Genomic DNA, 26,989 nt, shown 5'->3' with positions numbered 1-26,989 from the left:
GGTATTCTGGCAGCCAAGTGGCTTGACCTTTATTAGTGAGCCTGGTTACCCCCTCTCGGAACCACAGACTTAGAAATCGCCAGCTCATATACAGTGCATAAAATATATTTATATATATACCCTTATACACCATTTTAATAAAAAATATCACAAAATTCTTCTACAGTAAGTCCCTCGGGAAGAGTGAAAGACGCGCACGTTCATTTTCAGCGCTCCTAGACCTTCCTATAAGAAGTTAGACAAAAAGTAGCTTCGAAAAACGCTTAGGTTAAGTTTCTGAGTTGCTTCTAATGTACCAAAGCTGGACTTAGAAGGATTTCACTCTCACAACATTATGGCTGGTTGGAGACAGTCCGAAGCACAAGTACCGGGTCCATGTTTCTGGCCGTATACTGGGGGGACGGGGGCGACTCCCATTAACCCCTGACTATACCGGGGATACGCTTATCACAATGCCTTTCTGGTCTGTGCTGAAGCAGGGCATTCTGGAAACCAAGTGGCTTGACCTTTATTAGTGAGCCTGGTTACCCCCTCTCGGAACCACAGACTTAGAAATCGCCAGCTCATATACAGTGCATAAAATATATTTATATATATACCCTTATACACCATTTTAATAAAAAATATCACAAAATTCTTCTAAGTCCCTCGGGAAGAGTGAAAGACGGGCACGTTCATTTTCAGCGCTCCTAGACCTTCCTATAAGAAGTTAGCCAAAAAGTAGCTGCGAAAAACGCTTAGGTTAAGTTTCAGAGTTGCTTCTAATGTACCAAAGCTGGACTTAGACATAATTTGACTCTCACAACATTATGGCTGGTTGGAGACAGTCCGAACCACAAGTACCGGGTCCATGGTTCTGGGCGTATACTGGGGGGGACGGGGACGACTCCCATTAACCCCTGACTATACCGGGGATACGCTTATCACAATGCCTTTCTGGTCTGTGCTGAAGCAGGGCATTCTGGCAGCCAAGTGGCTTGACCTTTATTAGTGAGCCTGGTTACCCCCTCTCGGAACCACAGACTTAGAAATCGCCAGCTCATATACAGTGCATAAAATATATTTATATATATACCCTTATACACCATTTTAATAAAAAATATCACAAAATTCTTCTAAGTCCCTCGGGAAGAGTGAAAGACGCGCACGTTCATTTTCAGCGCTCCTAGACCTTCCTATAAGAAGTTAGACAAAAAGTAGCTTCGAAAAACGCTTAGGTTAAGTTTCAGAGTTGCTTCTAATGTACCAAAGCTGGACTTAGAAGGATTTCACTCTCACAACATTATGGCTGGTTGGAGACAGTCCGAAGCACAAGTACCGGGTCCATGTTTCTGGCCGTATACTGGGGGGACGGGGGCGACTCCCATTAACCCCTGACTATACCGGGGATACGCTTATCACAATGCCTTTCTGGTCTGTGCTGAAGCAGGGCATTCTGGAAACCAAGTGGCTTGACCTTTATTAGTGAGCCTGGTTACCCCCTCTCGGAACCACAGACTTAGAAATCGCCAGCTCATATACAGTGCATAAAATATATTTATATATATACCCTTATACACCATTTTAATAAAAAATATCACAAAATTCTTCTAAGTCCCTCGGGAAGAGTGAAAGACGCGCACGTTCATTTTCAGCGCTCCTAGACCTTCCTATAAGAAGTTAGCCAAAAAGTAGCTTCGAAAAACGCTTAGGTTAAGTTTCAGAGTTGCTTCTAATGTACCAAAGCAGGACTTAGACATAATTTGACTCTCACAACATTATGGCTGGTTGGAGACAGTCCGAACCACAAGTACCGGGTCCATGGTTCTGGGCGTATACTGGGGGGGACAGGGACGACTCCCATTAACCCCTGACTATACCGGGGATACGCTTATCACAATGCCTTTCTGGTCTGTGCTGAAGCAGGGCATTCTGGCAGCCAAGTGGCTTGACCTTTATTAGTGAGCCTGGTTACCCCCTCTCGGAACCACAGACTTAGAAATCGCCAGCTCATATACAGTGCATAAAATATATTTATATATATACCCTTATACACCATTTTAATAAAAAATATCACAAAATTCTTCTAAGTCCCTCGGGAAGAGTGAAAGACGCGCACGTTCATTTTCAGCGCTCCTAGACCTTCCTATAAGAAGTTAGCCAAAAAGTAGCTTCGAAAAACGCTTAGGTTAAGTTTCAGAGTTGCTTCTAATGTACCAAAGCTGGACTTAGACATAATTTCACTCTCACAACATTATGGCTGGTTGGAGACAGTCTGAACCACAAGTACCGGGTCGATGGTTCTAGGCGTATACTGGGGGGACGGGGACGACTCCCATTAACCCCTGACTATACCGGGGATACGCTTATCACAATGCCTTTCTGGTCTGTGCTGAAGCAGGGCATTCTGGCAGCCAAGTGGCTTGACCTTTATTAGTGAGCCTGGTTACCCCCTCTCGGAACCACAGACTTAGAAATCGCCAGCTCATATACAGTGCATAAAATATATTTATATATATACCCTTATACACCATTTTAATAAAAAATATCACAAAATTCTTCTAAGTCCCTCGGGAAGAGTGAAAGACGCGCACGTTCATTTTCAGCGCTCCTAGACCTTCCTATAAGAAGTTAGCCAAAAAGTAGCTTCGAAAAACGCTTAGGTTAAGTTTCAGAGTTGCTTCTAATGTACCAAAGCTGGACTTAGACATAATTTGACTCTCACAACATTATGGCTGGTTGGAGACAGTCCGAACCACAAGTACCGGGTCCATGGTTCTGGGCGTATACTGGGGGGGACGGGGACGACTCCCATTAACCCCTGACTATACCGGGGATACGCTTATCACAATGCCTTTCTGGTCTGTGCTGAAGCAGGGCATTCTGGCAGCCAAGTGGCTTGACCTTTATTAGTGAGCCTGGTTACCCCCTCTCGGAACCACAGACTTAGAAATCGCCAGCTCATATACAGTGCATAAAATATATTTATATATATACCCTTATACACCATTTTAATAAAAAATATCACAAAATTCTTCTAAGTCCCTCGGGAAGAGTGAAAGACGCGCACGTTCATTTTCAGCGCTCCTAGACCTTCCTATAAGAAGTTAGACAAAAAGTAGCTTCGAAAAACGCTTAGGTTAAGTTTCAGAGTTGCTTCTAATGTACCAAAGCTGGACTTAGAAGGATTTCACTCTCACAACATTATGGCTGGTTGGAGACAGTCCGAAGCACAAGTACCGGGTCCATGTTTCTGGCCGTATACTGGGGGACGGGGGCGACTCCCATTAACCCCTGACTATACCGGGGATACGCTTATCACAATGCCTTTCTGGTCTGTGCTGAAGCAGGGCATTCTGGAAACCAAGTGGCTTGACCTTTATTAGTGAGCCTGGTTACCCCCTCTCGGAACCACAGACTTAGAAATCGCCAGCTCATATACAGTGCATAAAATATATTTATATATATACCCTTATACACCATTTTAATAAAAAATATCACAAAATTCTTCTAAGTCCCTCGGGAAGAGTGAAAGACACGCACGTTCATTGTCAGCGCTCCTAGACCTTCCTATAAGAAGTTAGCCAAAAAGTAGCTTCGAAAAACGCTTAGGTTAAGTTTCAGAGTTGCTTCTAATGTACCAAAGCTGGACTTAGACATAATTTGACTCTCACAACATTATGGCTGGTTGGAGACAGTCCGAACCACAAGTACCGGGTCCATGGTTCTGGGCGTATACTGGGGGGGACGGGGACGACTCCCATTAACCCCTGACTATACCGGGGATACGCTTATCACAATGCCTTTCTGGTCTGTGCTGAAGCAGGGCATTCTGGCAGCCAAGTGGCTTGACCTTTATTAGTGAGCCTGGTTACCCCCTCTCGGAACCACAGACTTAGAAATCGCCAGCTCATATACAGTGCATAAAATATATTTATATATATACCCTTATACACCATTTTAATAAAAAATATCACAAAATTCTTCTACAGTAAGTCCCTCGGGAAGAGTGAAAGACGCGCACGTTCATTTTCAGCGCTCCTAGACCTTCCTATAAGAAGTTAGACAAAAAGTAGCTTCGAAAAACGCTTAGGTTAAGTTTCAGAGTTGCTTCTAATGTACCAAAGCTGGACTTAGAAGGATTTCACTCTCACAACATTATGGCTGGTTGGAGACAGTCCGAAGCACAAGTACCGGGTCCATGTTTCTGGCCGTATACTGGGGGGACGGGGGCGACTCCCATTAACCCCTGACTATACCGGGGATACGCTTATCACAATGCCTTTCTGGTCTGTGCTGAAGCAGGGCATTCTGGAAACCAAGTGGCTTGACCTTTATTAGTGAGCCTGGTTACCCCCTCTCGGAACCACAGACTTAGAAATCGCCAGCTCATATACAGTGCATAAAATATATTTATATATATACCCTTATACACCATTTTAATAAAAAATATCACAAAATTCTTCTAAGTCCCTCGGGAAGAGTGAAAGACGCGCACGTTCATTTTCAGCGCTCCTAGACCTTCCTATAAGAAGTTAGCCAAAAAGTAGCTGCGAAAAACGCTTAGGTTAAGTTTCAGAGTTGCTTCTAATGTACCAAAGCTGGACTTAGACATAATTTGACTCTCACAACATTATGGCTGGTTGGAGACAGTCCGAACCACAAGTACCGGGTCCATGGTTCTGGGCGTATACTGGGGGGGACGGGGACGACTCCCATTAACCCCTGACTATACCGGGGATACGCTTATCACAATGCCTTTCTGGTCTGTGCTGAAGCAGGGCATTCTGGCAGCCAAGTGGCTTGACCTTTATTAGTGAGCCTGGTTACCCCCTCTCGGAACCACAGACTTAGAAATCGCCAGCTCATATACAGTGCATAAAATATATTTATATATATACCCTTATACACCATTTTAATAAAAAATATCACAAAATTCTTCTAAGTCCCTCGGGAAGAGTGAAAGACGCGCACGTTCATTTTCAGCGCTCCTAGACCTTCCTATAAGAAGTTAGACAAAAAGTAGCTTCGAAAAACGCTTAGGTTAAGTTTCAGAGTTGCTTCTAATGTACCAAAGCTGGACTTAGAAGGATTTCACTCTCACAACATTATGGCTGGTTGGAGACAGTCCGAAGCACAAGTACCGGGTCCATGTTTCTGGCCGTATACTGGGGGGACGGGGGCGACTCCCATTAACCCCTGACTATACCGGGGATACGCTTATCACAATGCCTTTCTGGTCTGTGCTGAAGCAGGGCATTCTGGAAACCAAGTGGCTTGACCTTTATTAGTGAGCCTGGTTACCCCCTCTCGGAACCACAGACTTAGAAATCGCCAGCTCATATACAGTGCATAAAATATATTTATATATATACCCTTATACACCATTTTAATAAAAAATATCACAAAATTCTTCTAAGTCCCTCGGGAAGAGTGAAAGACACGCACGTTCATTTTCAGCGCTCCTAGACCTTCCTATAAGAAGTTAGCCAAAAAGTAGCTTCGAAAAACGCTTAGGTTAAGTTTCAGAGTTGCTTCTAATGTACCAAAGCTGTACTTAGACATAATTTGACTCTCACAACATTATGGCTGGTTGGAGACAGTCCGAACCACAAGTACCGGGTCCATGGTTCTGGGCGTATACTGGGGGGGACGGGGACGACTCCCATTAACCCCTGACTATACCGGGGATACGCTTATCACAATGCCTTTCTGGTCTGTGCTGAAGCAGGGCATTCTGGCAGCCAAGTGGCTTGACCTTTATTAGTGAGCCTGGTTACCCCCTCTCGGAACCACAGACTTAGAAATCGCCAGCTCATATACAGTGCATAAAATATATTTATATATATACCCTTATACACCATTTTAATAAAAAATATCACAAAATTCTTCTAAGTCCCCCGGGAAGAGTGAAAGACGCGCACGTTCATTTTCAGCGCTCCTAGACCTTCCTATAAGAAGTTAGCCAAAAAGTAGCTTCGAAAAACGCTTAGGTTAAGTTTCAGAGTTGCTTCTAATGTACCAAAGCTGGACTTAGACATAATTTCACTCTCACGACATTATGGCTGGTTGGAGACAGTCCGAACCACAAGTACCGGGTCGATGGTTCTGGGCGTATACTGGGGGGACGGGGACGACTCCCATTAACCCCTGACTATACCGGGGATAAGCTTATCACAATGCCTTTCTGGTCTGTGCTGAAGCAGGGCATTCTGGCAGCCAAGTGGCTTGACCTTTATTAGTGAGCCTGGTTACCCCCTCTCGGAACCACAGACTTAGAAATCGCCAGCTCATATACAGTGCATAAAATATATTTATATAATATATTTATATATATACCCTTATACACCATTTTAATAAAAAATATCACAAAATTCTTCTAAGTCCCTCGGGAAGAGTGAAAGACGCGCACGTTCATTTTCAGCGCTCCTAGACCTTCCTATAAGAAGTTAGCCAAAAAGTAGCTTCGAAAAACGCTTACTGTAGGTTAAGTTTCAGAGTTGCTTCTAATGTACCAAAGCTGGACTTAGACATAATTTCACTCTCACAACATTATGGCTGGTTGGAGACATTCCGAAGCACAAGTACCGGGTCCATGTTTCTGGCCGTATACTGGGGGGACGGGGGCGACTCCCATTAACCCCTGACTATACCGGGGATACGCTTATCACAATGCCTTTCTGGTCTGTGCTGAAGCAGGGCATTCTGGAAACCAAGTGGCTTGACCTTTGTTAGTGAGCCTGGTTACCCCCTCTCGGAACCACAGACTTAGAAATCGCCAGCTCATATACAGTGCATAAAATATATTTATATATATACCCTTATACACCATTTTAATAAAAAATATCACAAAATTCTTCTAAGTCCCTCGGGAAGAGTGAAAGACGCGCACGTTCATTTTCAGCGCTCCTAGACCTTCCTATAAGAAGTTAGCCAAAAAGTAGCTTCGAAAAACGCTTAGGTTAAGTTTCAGAGTTGCTTCTAATGTACCAAAGCTGGACTTAGACATAATTTGACTCTCACAACATTATGGCTGGTTGGAGACAGTCCGAACCACAAGTACCGGGTCCATGGTTCTGGGCGTATACTGGGGGGGACAGGGACGACTCCCATTAACCCCTGACTATACCGGGGATACGCTTATCACAATGCCTTTCTGGTCTGTGCTGAAGCAGGGCATTCTGGCAGCCAAGTGGCTTGACCTTTATTAGTGAGCCTGGTTACCCCCTCTCGGAACCACAGACTTAGAAATCGCCAGCTCATATACTGTGCATAAAATATATTTATATATATACCCTTATACACCATTTTAATAAAAAATATCACAAAATTCTTCTAAGTCCCTCGGGAAGAGTGAAAGACGCGCACGTTCATTTTCAGCGCTCCTAGACCTTCCTATAAGAAGTTAGCCAAAAAGTAGCTTCGAAAAACGCTTACTGTAGGTTAAGTTTCAGAGTTGCTTCTAATGTACCAAAGCTGGACTTAGACATAATTTCACTCTCACAACATTATGGCTGGTTGGAGACAGTCCGAAGCACAAGTACCGGGTCCATGTTTCTGGCCGTATACTGGGGGGACGGGGGCGACTCCCATTAACCCCTGACTATACCGGGGATACGCTTATCACAATGCCTTTCTGGTCTGTGCTGAAGCAGGGCATTCTGGAAACCAAGTGGCTTGACCTTTGTTAGTGAGCCTGGTTACCCCCTCTCGGAACCACAGACTTAGAAATCGCCAGCTCATATACAGTGCATAAAATATATTTATATATATACCCTTATACACCATTTTAATAAAAAATATCACAAAATTCTTCTAAGTCCCTCGGGAAGAGTGAAAGACGCGCACGTTCATTTTCAGCGCTCCTAGACCTTCCTATAAGAAGTTAGCCAAAAAGTAGCTTCGAAAAACGCTTAGGTTAAGTTTCAGAGTTGCTTCTAATGTACCAAAGCTGGACTTAGACATAATTTCACTCTCACAACATTATGGCTGGTTGGAGACAGTCCGAACCACAAGTACCGGGTCGATGGTTCTGGGCGTATACTGGGGGGACGGGGACGACTCCCATTAACCCCTGACTATACCGGGGATACGCTTATCACAATGCCTTTCTGGTCTGTGCTGAAGCAGGGCATTCTGGCAGCCAAGTGGCTTGACCTTTATTAGTGAGCCTGGTTACCCCCTCTCGGAACCACAGACTTAGAAATCGCCAGCTCATATACAGTGCATAAAATATATTTATATAATATATTTATATATATACCCTTATACACCATTTTAATAAAAAATATCACAAAATTCTTCTAAGTCCCTCGGGAAGAGTGAAAGACGCGCACGTTCATTTTCAGCGCTCCTAGACCTTCCTATAAGAAGTTAGCCAAAAAGTAGCTTCGAAAAACGCTTAGGTTAAGTTTCAGAGTTGCTTCTAATGTACCAAAGCTGGACTTAGACATAATTTGACTCTCACAACATTATGGCTGGTTGGAGACAGTCCGAACCACAAGTACCGGGTCCATGGTTCTGGGCGTATACTGGGGGGGACAGGGACGACTCCCATTAACCCCTGACTATACCGGGGATACGCTTATCACAATGCCTTTCTGGTCTGTGCTGAAGCAGGGCATTCTGGCAGCCAAGTGGCTTGACCTTTATTAGTGAGCCTGGTTACCCCCTCTCGGAACCACAGACTTAGAAATCGCCAGCTCATATACAGTGCATAAAATATATTTATATATATACCCTTATACACCATTTTAATAAAAAATATCACAAAATTCTTCTAAGTACCTCGGGAAGAGTGAAAGACGCGCACGTTCATTTTCAGCGCTCCTAGACCTTCCTATAAGAAGTTAGCCAAAAAGTAGCTTCGAAAAACGCTTACTGTAGGTTAAGTTTCAGAGTTGCTTCTAATGTACCAAAGCTGGACTTAGACATAATTTCACTCTCACAACATTATGGCTGGTTGGAGACAGTCCGAAGCACAAGTACCGGGTCCATGTTTCTGGCCGTATACTGGGGGGACGGGGGCGACTCCCATTAACCCCTGACTATACCGGGGATACGCTTATCACAATGCCTTTCTGGTCTGTGCTGAAGCAGGGCATTCTGGAAACCAAGTGGCTTGACATTTGTTAGTGAGCCTGGTTACCCCCTCTCGGAACCACAGACTTAGAAATCGCCAGCTCATATACAGTGCATAAAATATATTTATATACAGTATATACCCTTATACACCATTTTAATAAAAAATATCACAAAATTCTTCTAAGTCCCTCGGGAAGAGTGAAAGACGCGCACGTTCATTTTCAGCGCTCCTAGACCTTCCTATAAGAAGTTAGCCAAAAAGTAGCTTCGAAAAACGCTTAGGTTAAGTTTCAGAGTTGCTTCTAATGTACCAAAGCTTGACTTAGACATAATTTCACTCTCACAACATTATGGCTGGTTGGAGACAGTCCGAACCACAAGTACCGGGTCGATGGTTATAGGCGTATACTGGGGGGACGGGGACGACTCCCATTAACCCCTGACTATACCGGGGATACGCTTATCACAATGCCTTTCTGGTCTGTGCTGAAGCAGGGCATTCTGGCAGCCAAGTGGCTTGACCTTTATTAGTGAGCCTGGTTACCCCCTCTCGGAACCACAGACGTAGAAATCGCCAGCTCATATACAGTGCATAAAATATATTTATATATATACCCTTATACACCATTTTAATAAAAAATATCACAAAATTCTTCTAAGTCCCTCGGGAAGAGTGAAAGACGCGCACGTTCATTTTCAGCGCTCCTAGACCTTCCTATAAGAAGTTAGCCAAAAAGTAGCTTCGAAAAACGCTTAGGTTAAGTTTCAGAGTTGCTTCTAATGTACCAAAGCTGGACTTAGACATAATTTCACTCTCACAACATTATGGCTGGTTGGAGACAGTCCGAACCACAAGTACCGGGTCGATGGTTCTGGGCGTATACTGGGGGGACGGGGACGACTCCCATTAACCCCTGACTATACCGGGGATACGCTTATCACAATGCCTTTCTGGTCTGTGCTGAAGCAGGGCATTCTGGCAGCCAAGTGGCTTGACCTTTATTAGTGAGCCTGGTTACCCCCTCTCGGAACCACAGACTTAGAAATCGCCAGCTCATATACAGTGCATAAAATATATTTATATAATATATTTATATATATACCCTTATACACCATTTTAATAAAAAATATCACAAAATTCTTCTAAGTCCCTCGGGAAGAGTGAAAGACGCGCACGTTCATTTTCAGCGCTCCTAGACCTTCCTATAAGAAGTTAGCCAAAAAGTAGCTTCGAAAAACGCTTAGGTTAAGTTTCAGAGTTGCTTCTAATGTACCAAAGCAGGACTTAGACATAATTTGACTCTCACAACATTATGGCTGGTTGGAGACAGTCCGAACCACAAGTACCGGGTCCATGGTTCTGGGCGTATACTGGGGGGGACAGGGACGACTCCCATTAACCCCTGACTATACCGGGGATACGCTTATCACAATGCCTTTCTGGTCTGTGCTGAAGCAGGGCATTCTGGCAGCCAAGTGGCTTGACCTTTATTAGTGAGCCTGGTTACCCCCTCTCGGAACCACAGACTTAGAAATCGCCAGCTCATATACAGTGCATAAAATATATTTATATATATACCCTTATACACCATTTTAATAAAAAATATCACAAAATTCTTCTAAGTCCCTCGGGAAGAGTGAAAGACGCGCACGTTCATTTTCAGCGCTCCTAGACCTTCCTATAAGAAGTTAGCCAAAAAGTAGCTTCGAAAAACGCTTAGGTTAAGTTTCAGAGTTGCTTCTAATGTACCAAAGCTGGACTTAGACATAATTTCACTCTCACAACATTATGGCTGGTTGGAGACAGTCTGAACCACAAGTACCGGGTCGATGGTTCTAGGCGTATACTGGGGGGACGGGGACGACTCCCATTAACCCCTGACTATACCGGGGATACGCTTATCACAATGCCTTTCTGGTCTGTGCTGAAGCAGGGCATTCTGGCAGCCAAGTGGCTTGACCTTTATTAGTGAGCCTGGTTACCCCCTCTCGGAACCACAGACTTAGAAATCGCCAGCTCATATACAGTGCATAAAATATATTTATATATATACCCTTATACACCATTTTAATAAAAAATATCACAAAATTCTTCTAAGTCCCTCGGGAAGAGTGAAAGACGCGCACGTTCATTTTCAGCGCTCCTAGACCTTCCTATAAGAAGTTAGCCAAAAAGTAGCTTCGAAAAACGCTTAGGTTAAGTTTCAGAGTTGCTTCTAATGTACCAAAGCTGGACTTAGACATAATTTGACTCTCACAACATTATGGCTGGTTGGAGACAGTCCGAACCACAAGTACCGGGTCCATGGTTCTGGGCGTATACTGGGGGGGACGGGGACGACTCCCATTAACCCCTGACTATACCGGGGATACGCTTATCACAATGCCTTTCTGGTCTGTGCTGAAGCAGGGCATTCTGGCAGCCAAGTGGCTTGACCTTTATTAGTGAGCCTGGTTACCCCCTCTCGGAACCACAGACTTAGAAATCGCCAGCTCATATACAGTGCATAAAATATATTTATATATATACCCTTATACACCATTTTAATAAAAAATATCACAAAATTCTTCTAAGTCCCTCGGGAAGAGTGAAAGACGCGCACGTTCATTTTCAGCGCTCCTAGACCTTCCTATAAGAAGTTAGACAAAAAGTAGCTTCGAAAAACGCTTAGGTTAAGTTTCAGAGTTGCTTCTAATGTACCAAAGCTGGACTTAGAAGGATTTCACTCTCACAACATTATGGCTGGTTGGAGACAGTCCGAAGCACAAGTACCGGGTCCATGTTTCTGGCCGTATACTGGGGGGACGGGGGCGACTCCCATTAACCCCTGACTATACCGGGGATACGCTTATCACAATGCCTTTCTGGTCTGTGCTGAAGCAGGGCATTCTGGAAACCAAGTGGCTTGACCTTTATTAGTGAGCCTGGTTACCCCCTCTCGGAACCACAGACTTAGAAATCGCCAGCTCATATACAGTGCATAAAATATATTTATATATATACCCTTATACACCATTTTAATAAAAAATATCACAAAATTCTTCTAAGTCCCTCGGGAAGAGTGAAAGACACGCACGTTCATTGTCAGCGCTCCTAGACCTTCCTATAAGAAGTTAGCCAAAAAGTAGCTTCGAAAAACGCTTAGGTTAAGTTTCAGAGTTGCTTCTAATGTACCAAAGCTGGACTTAGACATAATTTGACTCTCACAACATTATGGCTGGTTGGAGACAGTCCGAACCACAAGTACCGGGTCCATGGTTCTGGGCGTATACTGGGGGGGACGGGGACGACTCCCATTAACCCCTGACTATACCGGGGATACGCTTATCACAATGCCTTTCTGGTCTGTGCTGAAGCAGGGCATTCTGGCAGCCAAGTGGCTTGACCTTTATTAGTGAGCCTGGTTACCCCCTCTCGGAACCACAGACTTAGAAATCGCCAGCTCATATACAGTGCATAAAATATATTTATATATATACCCTTATACACCATTTTAATAAAAAATATCACAAAATTCTTCTACAGTAAGTCCCTCGGGAAGAGTGAAAGACGCGCACGTTCATTTTCAGCGCTCCTAGACCTTCCTATAAGAAGTTAGACAAAAAGTAGCTTCGAAAAACGCTTAGGTTAAGTTTCAGAGTTGCTTCTAATGTACCAAAGCTGGACTTAGAAGGATTTCACTCTCACAACATTATGGCTGGTTGGAGACAGTCCGAAGCACAAGTACCGGGTCCATGTTTCTGGCCGTATACTGGGGGGACGGGGGCGACTCCCATTAACCCCTGACTATACCGGGGATACGCTTATCACAATGCCTTTCTGGTCTGTGCTGAAGCAGGGCATTCTGGAAACCAAGTGGCTTGACCTTTATTAGTGAGCCTGGTTACCCCCTCTCGGAACCACAGACTTAGAAATCGCCAGCTCATATACAGTGCATAAAATATATTTATATATATACCCTTATACACCATTTTAATAAAAAATATCACAAAATTCTTCTAAGTCCCTCGGGAAGAGTGAAAGACGCGCACGTTCATTTTCAGCGCTCCTAGACCTTCCTATAAGAAGTTAGCCAAAAAGTAGCTGCGAAAAACGCTTAGGTTAAGTTTCAGAGTTGCTTCTAATGTACCAAAGCTGGACTTAGACATAATTTGACTCTCACAACATTATGGCTGGTTGGAGACAGTCCGAACCACAAGTACCGGGTCCATGGTTCTGGGCGTATACTGGGGGGGACGGGGACGACTCCCATTAACCCCTGACTATACCGGGGATACGCTTATCACAATGCCTTTCTGGTCTGTGCTGAAGCAGGGCATTCTGGCAGCCAAGTGGCTTGACCTTTATTAGTGAGCCTGGTTACCCCCTCTCGGAACCACAGACTTAGAAATCGCCAGCTCATATACAGTGCATAAAATATATTTATATATATACCCTTATACACCATTTTAATAAAAAATATCACAAAATTCTTCTAAGTCCCTCGGGAAGAGTGAAAGACGCGCACGTTCATTTTCAGCGCTCCTAGACCTTCCTATAAGAAGTTAGACAAAAAGTAGCTTCGAAAAACGCTTAGGTTAAGTTTCAGAGTTGCTTCTAATGTACCAAAGCTGGACTTAGAAGGATTTCACTCTCACAACATTATGGCTGGTTGGAGACAGTCCGAAGCACAAGTACCGGGTCCATGTTTCTGGCCGTATACTGGGGGGACGGGGGCGACTCCCATTAACCCCTGACTATACCGGGGATACGCTTATCACAATGCCTTTCTGGTCTGTGCTGAAGCAGGGCATTCTGGAAACCAAGTGGCTTGACCTTTATTAGTGAGCCTGGTTACCCCCTCTCGGAACCACAGACTTAGAAATCGCCAGCTCATATACAGTGCATAAAATATATTTATATATATACCCTTATACACCATTTTAATAAAAAATATCACAAAATTCTTCTAAGTCCCTCGGGAAGAGTGAAAGACACGCACGTTCATTTTCAGCGCTCCTAGACCTTCCTATAAGAAGTTAGCCAAAAAGTAGCTTCGAAAAACGCTTAGGTTAAGTTTCAGAGTTGCTTCTAATGTACCAAAGCTGTACTTAGACATAATTTGACTCTCACAACATTATGGCTGGTTGGAGACAGTCCGAACCACAAGTACCGGGTCCATGGTTCTGGGCGTATACTGGGGGGGACGGGGACGACTCCCATTAACCCCTGACTATACCGGGGATACGCTTATCACAATGCCTTTCTGGTCTGTGCTGAAGCAGGGCATTCTGGCAGCCAAGTGGCTTGACCTTTATTAGTGAGCCTGGTTACCCCCTCTCGGAACCACAGACTTAGAAATCGCCAGCTCATATACAGTGCATAAAATATATTTATATATATACCCTTATACACCATTTTAATAAAAAATATCACAAAATTCTTCTAAGTCCCCCGGGAAGAGTGAAAGACGCGCACGTTCATTTTCAGCGCTCCTAGACCTTCCTATAAGAAGTTAGCCAAAAAGTAGCTTCGAAAAACGCTTAGGTTAAGTTTCAGAGTTGCTTCTAATGTACCAAAGCTGGACTTAGACATAATTTCACTCTCACGACATTATGGCTGGTTGGAGACAGTCCGAACCACAAGTACCGGGTCGATGGTTCTGGGCGTATACTGGGGGGACGGGGACGACTCCCATTAACCCCTGACTATACCGGGGATAAGCTTATCACAATGCCTTTCTGGTCTGTGCTGAAGCAGGGCATTCTGGCAGCCAAGTGGCTTGACCTTTATTAGTGAGCCTGGTTACCCCCTCTCGGAACCACAGACTTAGAAATCGCCAGCTCATATACAGTGCATAAAATATATTTATATAATATATTTATATATATACCCTTATACACCATTTTAATAAAAAATATCACAAAATTCTTCTAAGTCCCTCGGGAAGAGTGAAAGACGCGCACGTTCATTTTCAGCGCTCCTAGACCTTCCTATAAGAAGTTAGCCAAAAAGTAGCTTCGAAAAACGCTTACTGTAGGTTAAGTTTCAGAGTTGCTTCTAATGTACCAAAGCTGGACTTAGACATAATTTCACTCTCACAACATTATGGCTGGTTGGAGACATTCCGAAGCACAAGTACCGGGTCCATGTTTCTGGCCGTATACTGGGGGGACGGGGGCGACTCCCATTAACCCCTGACTATACCGGGGATACGCTTATCACAATGCCTTTCTGGTCTGTGCTGAAGCAGGGCATTCTGGAAACCAAGTGGCTTGACCTTTGTTAGTGAGCCTGGTTACCCCCTCTCGGAACCACAGACTTAGAAATCGCCAGCTCATATACAGTGCATAAAATATATTTATATATATACCCTTATACACCATTTTAATAAAAAATATCACAAAATTCTTCTAAGTCCCTCGGGAAGAGTGAAAGACGCGCACGTTCATTTTCAGCGCTCCTAGACCTTCCTATAAGAAGTTAGCCAAAAAGTAGCTTCGAAAAACGCTTACTGTAGGTTAAGTTTCAGAGTTGCTTCTAATGTACCAAAGCTGGACTTAGACATAATTTCACTCTCACAACATTATGGCTGGTTGGAGACAGTCCGAAGCACAAGTACCGGGTCCATGTTTCTGGCCGTATACTGGGGGGACGGGGGCGACTCCCATTAACCCCTGACTATACCGGGGATACGCTTATCACAATGCCTTTCTGGTCTGTGCTGAAGCAGGGCATTCTGGAAACCAAGTGGCTTGACCTTTGTTAGTGAGCCTGGTTACCCCCTCTCGGAACCACAGACTTAGAAATCGCCAGCTCATATACAGTGCATAAAATATATTTATATATATACCCTTATACACCATTTTAATAAAAAATATCACAAAATTCTTCTAAGTCCCTCGGGAAGAGTGAAAGACGCGCACGTTCATTTTCAGCGCTCCTAGACCTTCCTATAAGAAGTTAGCCAAAAAGTAGCTTCGAAAAACGCTTAGGTTAAGTTTCAGAGTTGCTTCTAATGTACCAAAGCTGGACTTAGACATAATTTCACTCTCACAACATTATGGCTGGTTGGAGACAGTCCGAACCACAAGTACCGGGTCGATGGTTCTGGGCGTATACTGGGGGGACGGGGACGACTCCCATTAACCCCTGACTATACCGGGGATACGCTTATCACAATGCCTTTCTGGTCTGTGCTGAAGCAGGGCATTCTGGCAGCCAAGTGGCTTGACCTTTATTAGTGAGCCTGGTTACCCCCTCTCGGAACCACAGACTTAGAAATCGCCAGCTCATATACAGTGCATAAAATATATTTATATAATATATTTATATATATACCCTTATACACCATTTTAATAAAAAATATCACAAAATTCTTCTAAGTCCCTCGGGAAGAGTGAAAGACGCGCACGTTCATTTTCAGCGCTCCTAGACCTTCCTATAAGAAGTTAGCCAAAAAGTAGCTTCGAAAAACGCTTAGGTTAAGTTTCAGAGTTGCTTCTAATGTACCAAAGCTGGACTTAGACATAATTTGACTCTCACAACATTATGGCTGGTTGGAGACAGTCCGAACCACAAGTACCGGGTCCATGGTTCTGGGCGTATACTGGGGGGGACAGGGACGACTCCCATTAACCCCTGACTATACCGGGGATACGCTTATCACAATGCCTTTCTGGTCTGTGCTGAAGCAGGGCATTCTGGCAGCCAAGTGGCTTGACCTTTATTAGTGAGCCTGGTTACCCCCTCTCGGAACCACAGACTTAGAAATCGCCAGCTCATATACAGTGCATAAAATATATTTATATATATACCCTTATACACCATTTTAATAAAAAATATCACAAAATTCTTCTAAGTACCTCGGGAAGAGTGAAAGACGCGCACGTTCATTTTCAGCGCTCCTAGACCTTCCTATAAGAAGTTAGCCAAAAAGTAGCTTCGAAAAACGCTTACTGTAGGTTAAGTTTCAGAGTTGCTTCTAATGTACCAAAGCTGGACTTAGACATAATTTCACTCTCACAACATTATGGCTGGTTGGAGACAGTCCGAAGCACAAGTACCGGGTCCATGTTTCTGGCCGTATACTGGGGGGACGGGGGCGACTCCCATTAACCCCTGACTATACCGGGGATACGCTTATCACAATGCCTTTCTGGTCTGTGCTGAAGCAGGGCATTCTGGAAACCAAGTGGCTTGACATTTGTTAGTGAGCCTGGTTACCCCCTCTCGGAACCACAGACTTAGAAATCGCCAGCTCATATACAGTGCATAAAATATATTTATATACAGTATATACCCTTATACACCATTTTAATAAAAAATATCACAAAATTCTTCTAAGTCCCTCGGGAAGAGTGAAAGACGCGCACGTTCATTTTCAGCGCTCCTAGACCTTCCTATAAGAAGTTAGCCAAAAAGTAGCTTCGAAAAACGCTTAGGTTAAGTTTCAGAGTTGCTTCTAATGTACCAAAGCTTGACTTAGACATAATTTCACTCTCACAACATTATGGCTGGTTGGAGACAGTCCGAACCACAAGTACCGGGTCGATGGTTATAGGCGTATACTGGGGGGACGGGGACGACTCCCATTAACCCCTGACTATACCGGGGATACGCTTATCACAATGCCTTTCTGGTCTGTGCTGAAGCAGGGCATTCTGGCAGCCAAGTGGCTTGACCTTTATTAGTGAGCCTGGTTACCCCCTCTCGGAACCACAGACGTAGAAATCGCCAGCTCATATACAGTGCATAAAATATATTTATATATATACCCTTATACACCATTTTAATAAAAAATATCACAAAATTCTTCTAAGTCCCTCGGGAAGAGTGAAAGACGCGCACGTTCATTTTCAGCGCTCCTAGACCTTCCTATAAGAAGTTAGCCAAAAAGTAGCTTCGAAAAACGCTTAGGTTAAGTTTCAGAGTTGCTTCTAATGTACCAAAGCTGGACTTAGACATAATTTCACTCTCACAACATTATGGCTGGTTGGAGACAGTCCGAACCACAAGTACCGGGTCGATGGTTCTGGGCGTATACTGGGGGGACGGGGACGACTCCCATTAACCCCTGACTATACCGGGGATACGCTTATCACAATGCCTTTCTGGTCTGTGCTGAAGCAGGGCATTCTGGCAGCCAAGTGGCTTGACCTTTATTAGTGAGCCTGGTTACCCCCTCTCGGAACCACAGACTTAGAAATCGCCAGCTCATATACAGTGCATAAAATATATTTATATAATATATTTATATATATACCCTTATACACCATTTTAATAAAAAATATCACAAAATTCTTCTAAGTCCCTCGGGAAGAGTGAAAGACGCGCACGTTCATTTTCAGCGCTCCTAGACCTTCCTATAAGAAGTTAGCCAAAAAGTAAGTAGCTTCGAAAAACGCTTAGGTTAAGTTTCAGAGTTGCTTCTAATGTACCAAAGCTGGACTTAGACATAATTTCACTCTCACAACATTATGGCTGGTTGGAGACAGTCCGAACCACAAGTACCGGGTCCATGGTTCTGGGCGTATACTGGGGGGGACGGGGACGACTCCCATTAACCCCTGACTATACCGGGGATACGCTTATCACAATGCCTTTCTGGTCTGTGCTGAAGCAGGGCATTCTGGCAGACAAGTGGCTTGACCTTTATTAGTGAGCCTGGTTACCCCCTCTCGGAACCACAGACTTAGAAATCGCCAGCTCATATACAGTGCATAAAATATATTTCTATATATACCCTTATACACCATTTTAATAAAAAAATATCACAAAATTCTTCAAAGTCCCTCGGGAAGAGTGAAAGACGCGCACGTTCATTTTCAGAGCTCCTAGACCTTCCTATAAGAAGTTAGCCAAAAAGTAGCTTCGAAAAACGCTTAGGTTAAGTTTCAGAGTTGCTTCTAATGTACCAAAGCTGGACTTAGACATAATTTCACTCTCACAACATTATGGCTGGTTGGAGACAGTCTGAACCACAAGTACCGGGTCGATGGTTCTGGGCGTATACTGGGGAGACGGGGACGACTCCCATTAACCCCTGACTATACCGGGGATGCGCTTATCACAATGCCTTTCTGGTCTGTGCTGAAGCAGGGCATTCTGGCAGCCAAATGGCTTGACCTTTATTAGTGAGCCTGGTTACCCCCTCTCGGAACCACAGACTTAGAAATCGCCAGCTCATATACAGTGCATAAAATATATTTATATAATATATTTATATATATACCCTTATACACCATTTTAATAAAAAATATCACAAAATTCTTCTAAGTCCCTCGGGAAGAGTGAAAGACGCGCACGTTCATTTTCAGCGCTCCTAGACCTTCCTATAAGAAGTTAGCCAAAAAGTAGCTTCGAAAAAATGCTTAGGTTAAGTTTCAGAGTTGCTTCTAATGTACCAAAGCTGGACTTAGACATAATTTCACTCTCACAACATTATGGCTGGTTGGAGACAGTCCGAACCACAAGTACCGGGTCGATGGTTCTAGGCGTATACTGGGGGGACGGGGACGACTCCCATTAACCCCTGACTATACCGGGGATACGCTTATCACAATGCCTTTCTGGTCTGTGCTGAAGCAGGGCATTCTGGCAGCCAAGTGGCTTGACCTTTATTAGTGAGCCTGGTTACCCCCTCTCGGAACCACAGACGTAGAAATCGCCAGCTCATATACAGTGCATAAAATATATTTATATATATACCCTTATACACCATTTTAATAAAAAATATCACAAAATTCTTCTAAGTCCCTCGGGAAGAGTGAAAGACGCGCACGTTCATTTTCAGCGCTCCTAGACCTTCCTATTAGAAGTTAGCCAAAAAGTAGCTTCGAAAAACGCTTAGGTTAAGTTTCAGAGTTGCTTCTAATGTACCAAAGCTGGACTTAGACATAATTTCACTCTCACAACATTATGGCTGGTTGGAGACAGTCCGAACCACAAGTACCGGGTCGATGGTTCTGGGCGTATACTGGGGGGACGGGGACGACTCCCATTAACCCCTGACTATACCGGGGATACGCTTATCACAATGCCTTTCTGGTCTGTGCTGAAGCAGGGCATTCTGGCAGCCAAGTGGCTTGACCTTTATTAGTGAGCCTGGTTACCCCCTCTCGGAACCACAGACTTAGAAATCGCCAGCTCATATACAGTGCATAAAATATATTTATATAATATATTTATATATATACCCTTATACACCATTTTAATAAAAAATATCACAAAATTCTTCTAAGTCCCTCGGGAAGAGTGAAAGACGCGCACGTTCATTTTCAGCGCTCCTAGACCTTCCTATAAGAAGTTAGCCAAAAAGTAGCTTCGAAAAAATGCTTAGGTTAAGTTTCAGAGTTGCTTCTAATGTACCAAAGCTGGACTTAGACATAATTTGACTCTCACAACATTATGGCTGGTTGGAGACAGTCCGAACCACAAGTACCGGGTCCATGGTTCTGGGCGTATACTGGGGGGGACGGGGACGACTCCCATTAACCCCTGACTATACCGGGGATACGCTTATCACAATGCCTTTCTGGTCTGTGCTGAAGCAGGGCATTCTGGCAGCCAAGTGGCTTGACCTTTATTAGTGAGCCTGGTTACCCCCTCTCGGAACCACAGACTTAGAAATCGCCAGCTCATATACAGTGCATAAAATATATTTATATATATACCCTTATACACCATTTTAATAAAAAATATCACAAAATTCTTCTAAGTCCCTCGGGAAGAGTGAAAGACGCGCACGTTCATTTTCAGCGCTCCTAGACCTTCCTATAAGAAGTTAGCCAAAAAGTAGCTTCGAAAAACGCTTAGGTTAAGTTTCAGAGTTGCTTCTAATGTACCAAAGCTGGACTTAGACATAATTTCACTCTCACGACATTATGGCTGGTTGGAGACAGTCCGAACCACAAGTACCGGGTCGATGGTTCTGGGCGTATACTGGGGGGACGGGGACGACTCCCATTAACCCCTGACTATACCGGGGATAAGCTTATCACAATGCCTTTCTGGTCTGTGCTGAAGCAGGGCATTCTGGCAGCCAAGTGGCTTGACCTTTATTAGTGAGCCTGGTTACCCCCTCTCGGAACCACAGACTTAGAAATCGCCAGCTCATATACAGTGCATAAAATATATTTATATAATATATTTATATATATACCCTTATACACCATTTTAATAAAAAATATCACAAAATTCTTCTAAGTCCCTCGGGAAGAGTGAAAGACGCGCACGTTCATTTTCAGCGCTCCTAGACCTTCCTATAAGAAGTTAGCCAAAAAGTAGCTTCGAAAAACGCTTACTGTAGGTTAAGTTTCAGAGTTGCTTCTAATGTACCAAAGCTGGACTTAGACATAATTTCACTCTCACAACATTATGGCTGGTTGGAGACATTCCGAAGCACAAGTACCGGGTCCATGTTTCTGGCCGTATACTGGGGGGACGGGGGCGACTCCCATTAACCCCTGACTATACCGGGGATACGCTTATCACAATGCCTTTCTGGTCTGTGCTGAAGCAGGGCATTCTGGCAGCCAAGTGGCTTGACCTTTATTAGTGAGCCTGGTTACCCCCTCTCGGAACCACAGACTTAGAAATCGCCAGCTCATATACAGTGCATAAAATATATTTATATATATACCCTTATACACCATTTTAATAAAAAATATCACAAAATTCTTCTAAGTCCCTCGGGAAGAGTGAAAGACGCGCACGTTCATTTTCAGCGCTCCTAGACCTTCCTATAAGAAGTTAGCCAAAAAGTAGCTTCGAAAAACGCTTAGGTTAAGTTTCAGAGTTGCTTCTAATGTACCAAAGCTGGACTTAGACATAATTTGACTCTCACAACATTATGGCTGGTTGGAGACAGTCCGAACCACAAGTACCGGGTCCATGGTTCTGGGCGTATACTGGGGGGGACAGGGACGACTCCCATTAACCCCTGACTATACCGGGGATACGCTTATCACAATGCCTTTCTGGTCTGTGCTGAAGCAGGGCATTCTGGCAGCCAAGTGGCATGACCTTTATTAGTGAGCCTGGTTACCCCCTCTCGGAACCACAGACTTAGAAATCGCCAGCTCATATACAGTGCATAAAATATATTTATATATATACCCTTATACACCATTTTAATAAAAAATATCACAAAATTCTTCTAAGTCCCTCGGGAAGAGTGAAAGACGCGCACGTTCATTTTCAGCGCTCCTAGACCTTCCTATAAGAAGTTAGCCAAAAAGTAGCTTCGAAAAACGCTTACTGTAGGTTAAGTTTCAGAGTTGCTTCTAATGTACCAAAGCTGGACTTAGACATAATTTCACTCTCACAACATTATGGCTGGTTGGAGACATTCCGAAGCACAAGTACCGGGTCCATGTTTCTGGCCGTATACTGGGGGGACGGGGGCGACTCCCATTAACCCCTGACTATACCGGGGATACGCTTATCACAATGCCTTTCTGGTCTGTGCTGAAGCAGGGCATTCTGGAAACCAAGTGGCTTGACCTTTGTTAGTGAGCCTGGTTACCCCCTCTCGGAACCACAGACTTAGAAATCGCAAGCTCATATACAGTGCATAAAATATATTTATATATATACCCTTATACACCATTTTAATAAAAAATATCACAAAATTCTTCTAAGTCCCTCGGGAAGAGTGAAAGACGCGCACGTTCATTTTCAGCGCTCCTAGACCTTCCTATAAGAAGTTAGCCAAAAAGTAGCTTCGAAAAACGCTTAGGTTAAGTTTCAGAGTTGCTTCTAATGTACCAAAGCTGGACTTAGACATAATTTGACTCTCACAACATTATGGCTGGTTGGAGACAGTCCGAACCACAAGTACCGGGTCCATGGTTCTGGGCGTATACTGGGGGGGACAGGGACGACTCCCATTAACCCCTGACTATACCGGGGATACGCTTATCACAATGCCTTTCTGGTCTGTGCTGAAGCAGGGCATTCTGGCAGCCAAGTGGCTTGACCTTTATTAGTGAGCCTGGTTACCCCCTCTCGGAACCACAGACTTAGAAATCGCCAGCTCATATACAGTGCATAAAATATATTTATATATATACCCTTATACACCATTTTAATAAAAAATATCACAAAATTCTTCTAAGTCCCTCGGGAAGAGTGAAAGACGCGCACGTTCATTTTCAGCGCTCCTAGACCTTCCTATAAGAAGTTAGCCAAAAAGTAGCTTCGAAAAACGCTTACTGTAGGTTAAGTTTCAGAGTTGCTTCTAATGTACCAAAGCTGGACTTAGACATAATTTCACTCTCACAACATTATGGCTGGTTGGAGACAGTCCGAAGCACAAGTACCGGGTCCATGTTTCTGGCCGTATACTGGGGGGACGGGGGCGACTCCCATTAACCCCTGACTATACCGGGGATACGCTTATCACAATGCCTTTCTGGTCTGTGCTGAAGCAGGGCATTCTGGAAACCAAGTGGCTTGACCTTTGTTAGTGAGCCTGGTTACCCCCTCTCGGAACCACAGACTTAGAAATCGCCAGCTCATATACAGTGCATAAAATATATTTATATATATACCCTTATACACCATTTTAATAAAAAATATCACAAAATTCTTCTAAGTCCCTCGGGAAGAGTGAAAGACGCGCACGTTCATTTTCAGCGCTCCTAGACCTTCCTATAAGAAGTTAGCCAAAAAGTAGCTTAGAAAAACGCTTAGGTTAAGTTTCAGAGTTGCTTCTAATGTACCAAAGCTGGACTTAGACATAATTTCACTCTCACAACATTATGGCTGGTTGGAGACAGTCCGAACCACAAGTACCGGGTCGATGGTTCTGGGCGTATACTGGGGGGACGGGGACGACTCCCATTAACCCCTGACTATACCGGGGATACGCTTATCACAATGCCTTTCTGGTCTGTGCTGAAGCAGGGCATTCTGGCAGCCAAGTGGCTTGACCTTTATTAGTGAGCCTGGTTACCCCCTCTCGGAACCACAGACTTAGAAATCGCCAGCTCATATACAGTGCATAAAATATATTTATATAATATATTTATATATATACCCTTATACACCATTTTAATAAAAAATATCACAAAATTCTTCTAAGTCCCTCGGGAAGAGTGAAAGACGCGCACGTTCATTTTCAGCGCTCCTAGACCTTCCTATAAGAAGTTAGCCAAAAAGTAGCTTCGAAAAACGCTTAGGTTAAGTTTCAGAGTTGCTTCTAATGTACCAAAGCTGGACTTAGACATAATTTGACTCTCACAACATTATGGCTGGTTGGAGACAGTCCGAACCACAAGTACCGGGTCCATGGTTCTGGGCGTATACTGGGGGGGACAGGGACGACTCCCATTAACCCCTGACTATACCGGGGATACGCTTATCACAATGCCTTTCTGGTCTGTGCTGAAGCAGGGCATTCTGGCAGCCAAGTGGCTTGACCTTTATTAGTGAGCCTGGTTACCCCCTCTCGGAACCACAGACTTAGAAATCGCCAGCTCATATACAGTGCATAAAATATATTTATATATATACCCTTATACACCATTTTAATAAAAAATATCACAAAATTCTTCTAAGTACCTCGGGAAGAGTGAAAGACGCGCACGTTCATTTTCAGCGCTCCTAGACCTTCCTATAAGAAGTTAGCCAAAAAGTAGCTTCGAAAAACGCTTACTGTAGGTTAAGTTTCAGAGTTGCTTCTAATGTACCAAAGCTGGACTTAGACATAATTTCACTCTCACAACATTATGGCTGGTTGGAGACAGTCCGAAGCACAAGTACCGGGTCCATGTTTCTGGCCGTATACTGGGGGGACGGGGGCGACTCCCATTAACCCCTGACTATACCGGGGATACGCTTATCACAATGCCTTTCTGGTCTGTGCTGAAGCAGGGCATTCTGGAAACCAAGTGGCTTGACATTTGTTAGTGAGCCTGGTTACCCCCTCTCGGAACCACAGACTTAGAAATCGCCAGCTCATATACAGTGCATAAAATATATTTATATATATACCCTTATACACCATTTTAATAAAAAATATCACAAAATTCTTCTAAGTCCCTCGGGAAGAGTGAAAGACGCGCACGTTCATTTTCAGCGCTCCTAGACCTTCCTATAAGAAGTTAGCCAAAAAGTAGCTTCGAAAAACGCTTAGGTTAAGTTTCAGAGTTGCTTCTAATGTACCAAAGCTTGACTTAGACATAATTTCACTCTCACAACATTATGGCTGGTTGGAGACAGTCCGAACCACAAGTACCGGGTCGATGGTTATAGGCGTATACTGGGGGGACGGGGACGACTCCCATTAACCCCTGACTATACCGGGGATACGCTTATCACAATGCCTTTCTGGTCTGTGCTGAAGCAGGGCATTCTGGCAGCCAAGTGGCTTGACCTTTATTAGTGAGCCTGGTTACCCCCTCTCGGAACCACAGACTTAGAAATCGCCAGCTCATATACAGTGCATAAAATATATTTATATAATATATTTATATATATACCCTTATACACCATTTTAATAAAAAATATCACAAAATTCTTCTAAGTCCCTCGGGAAGAGTGAAAGACGCGCACGTTCATTTTCAGCGCTCCTAGACCTTCCTATAAGAAGTTAGCCAAAAAGTAAGTAGCTTCGAAAAACGCTTAGGTTAAGTTTCAGAGTTGCTTCTAATGTACCAAAGCTGGACTTAGACATAATTTCACTCTCACAACATTATGGCTGGTTGGAGACAGTCCGAACCACAAGTACCGGGTCCATGGTTCTGGGCGTATACTGGGGGGGACGGGGACGACTCCCATTAACCCCTGACTATACCGGGGATACGCTTATCACAATGCCTTTCTGGTCTGTGCTGAAGCAGGGCATTCTGGCAGACAAGTGGCTTGACCTTTATTAGTGAGCCTGGTTACCCCCTCTCGGAACCACAGACTTAGAAATCGCCAGCTCATATACAGTGCATAAAATATATTTCTATATATACCCTTATACACCATTTTAATAAAAAAATATCACAAAATTCTTCAAAGTCCCTCGGGAAGAGTGAAAGACGCGCACGTTCATTTTCAGAGCTCCTAGACCTTCCTATAAGAAGTTAGCCAAAAAGTAGCTTCGAAAAACGCTTAGGTTAAGTTTCAGAGTTGCTTCTAATGTACCAAAGCTGGACTTAGACATAATTTCACTCTCACAACATTATGGCTGGTTGGAGACAGTCTGAACCACAAGTACCGGGTCGATGGTTCTGGGCGTATACTGGGGAGACGGGGACGACTCCCATTAACCCCTGACTATACCGGGAATGCGCTTATCACAATGCCTTTCTGGTCTGTGCTGAAGCAGGGCATTCTGGCAGCCAAGTGGCTTGACCTTTATTAGTGAGCCTGGTTACCCCCTCTCGGAACCACAGACGTAGAAATCGCCAGCTCATATACAGTGCATAAAATATATTTATATATATACCCTTATACACCATTTTAATAAAAAATATCACAAAATTCTTCTAAGTCCCTCGGGAAGAGTGAAAGACGCGCACGTTCATTTTCAGCGCTCCTAGACCTTCCTATTAGAAGTTAGCCAAAAAGTAGCTTCGAAAAACGCTTAGGTTAAGTTTCAGAGTTGCTTCTAATGTACCAAAGCTGGACTTAGACATAATTTCACTCTCACAACATTATGGCTGGTTGGAGACAGTCCGAACCACAAGTACCGGGTCGATGGTTCTGGGCGTATACTGGGGGGACGGGGACGACTCCCATTAACCCCTGACTATACCGGGGATACGCTTATCACAATGCCTTTCTGGTCTGTGCTGAAGCAGGGCATTCTGGCAGCCAAGTGGCTTGACCTTTATTAGTGAGCCTGGTTACCCCCTCTCGGAACCACAGACTTAGAAATCGCCAGCTCATATACAGTGCATAAAATATATTTATATAATATATTTATATATATACCCTTATACACCATTT

The sequence above is a fragment of the Ascaphus truei genome, chromosome 1 (assembly GCF_040206685.1).
Source record: "Ascaphus truei isolate aAscTru1 chromosome 1, aAscTru1.hap1, whole genome shotgun sequence".
In the NCBI taxonomy this organism is placed as follows: domain Eukaryota; kingdom Metazoa; phylum Chordata; class Amphibia; order Anura; family Ascaphidae; genus Ascaphus; species Ascaphus truei.
The sequence above is the reverse complement of the archived record's forward strand: the minus strand, read 5'-3'. Positions refer to the sequence as shown.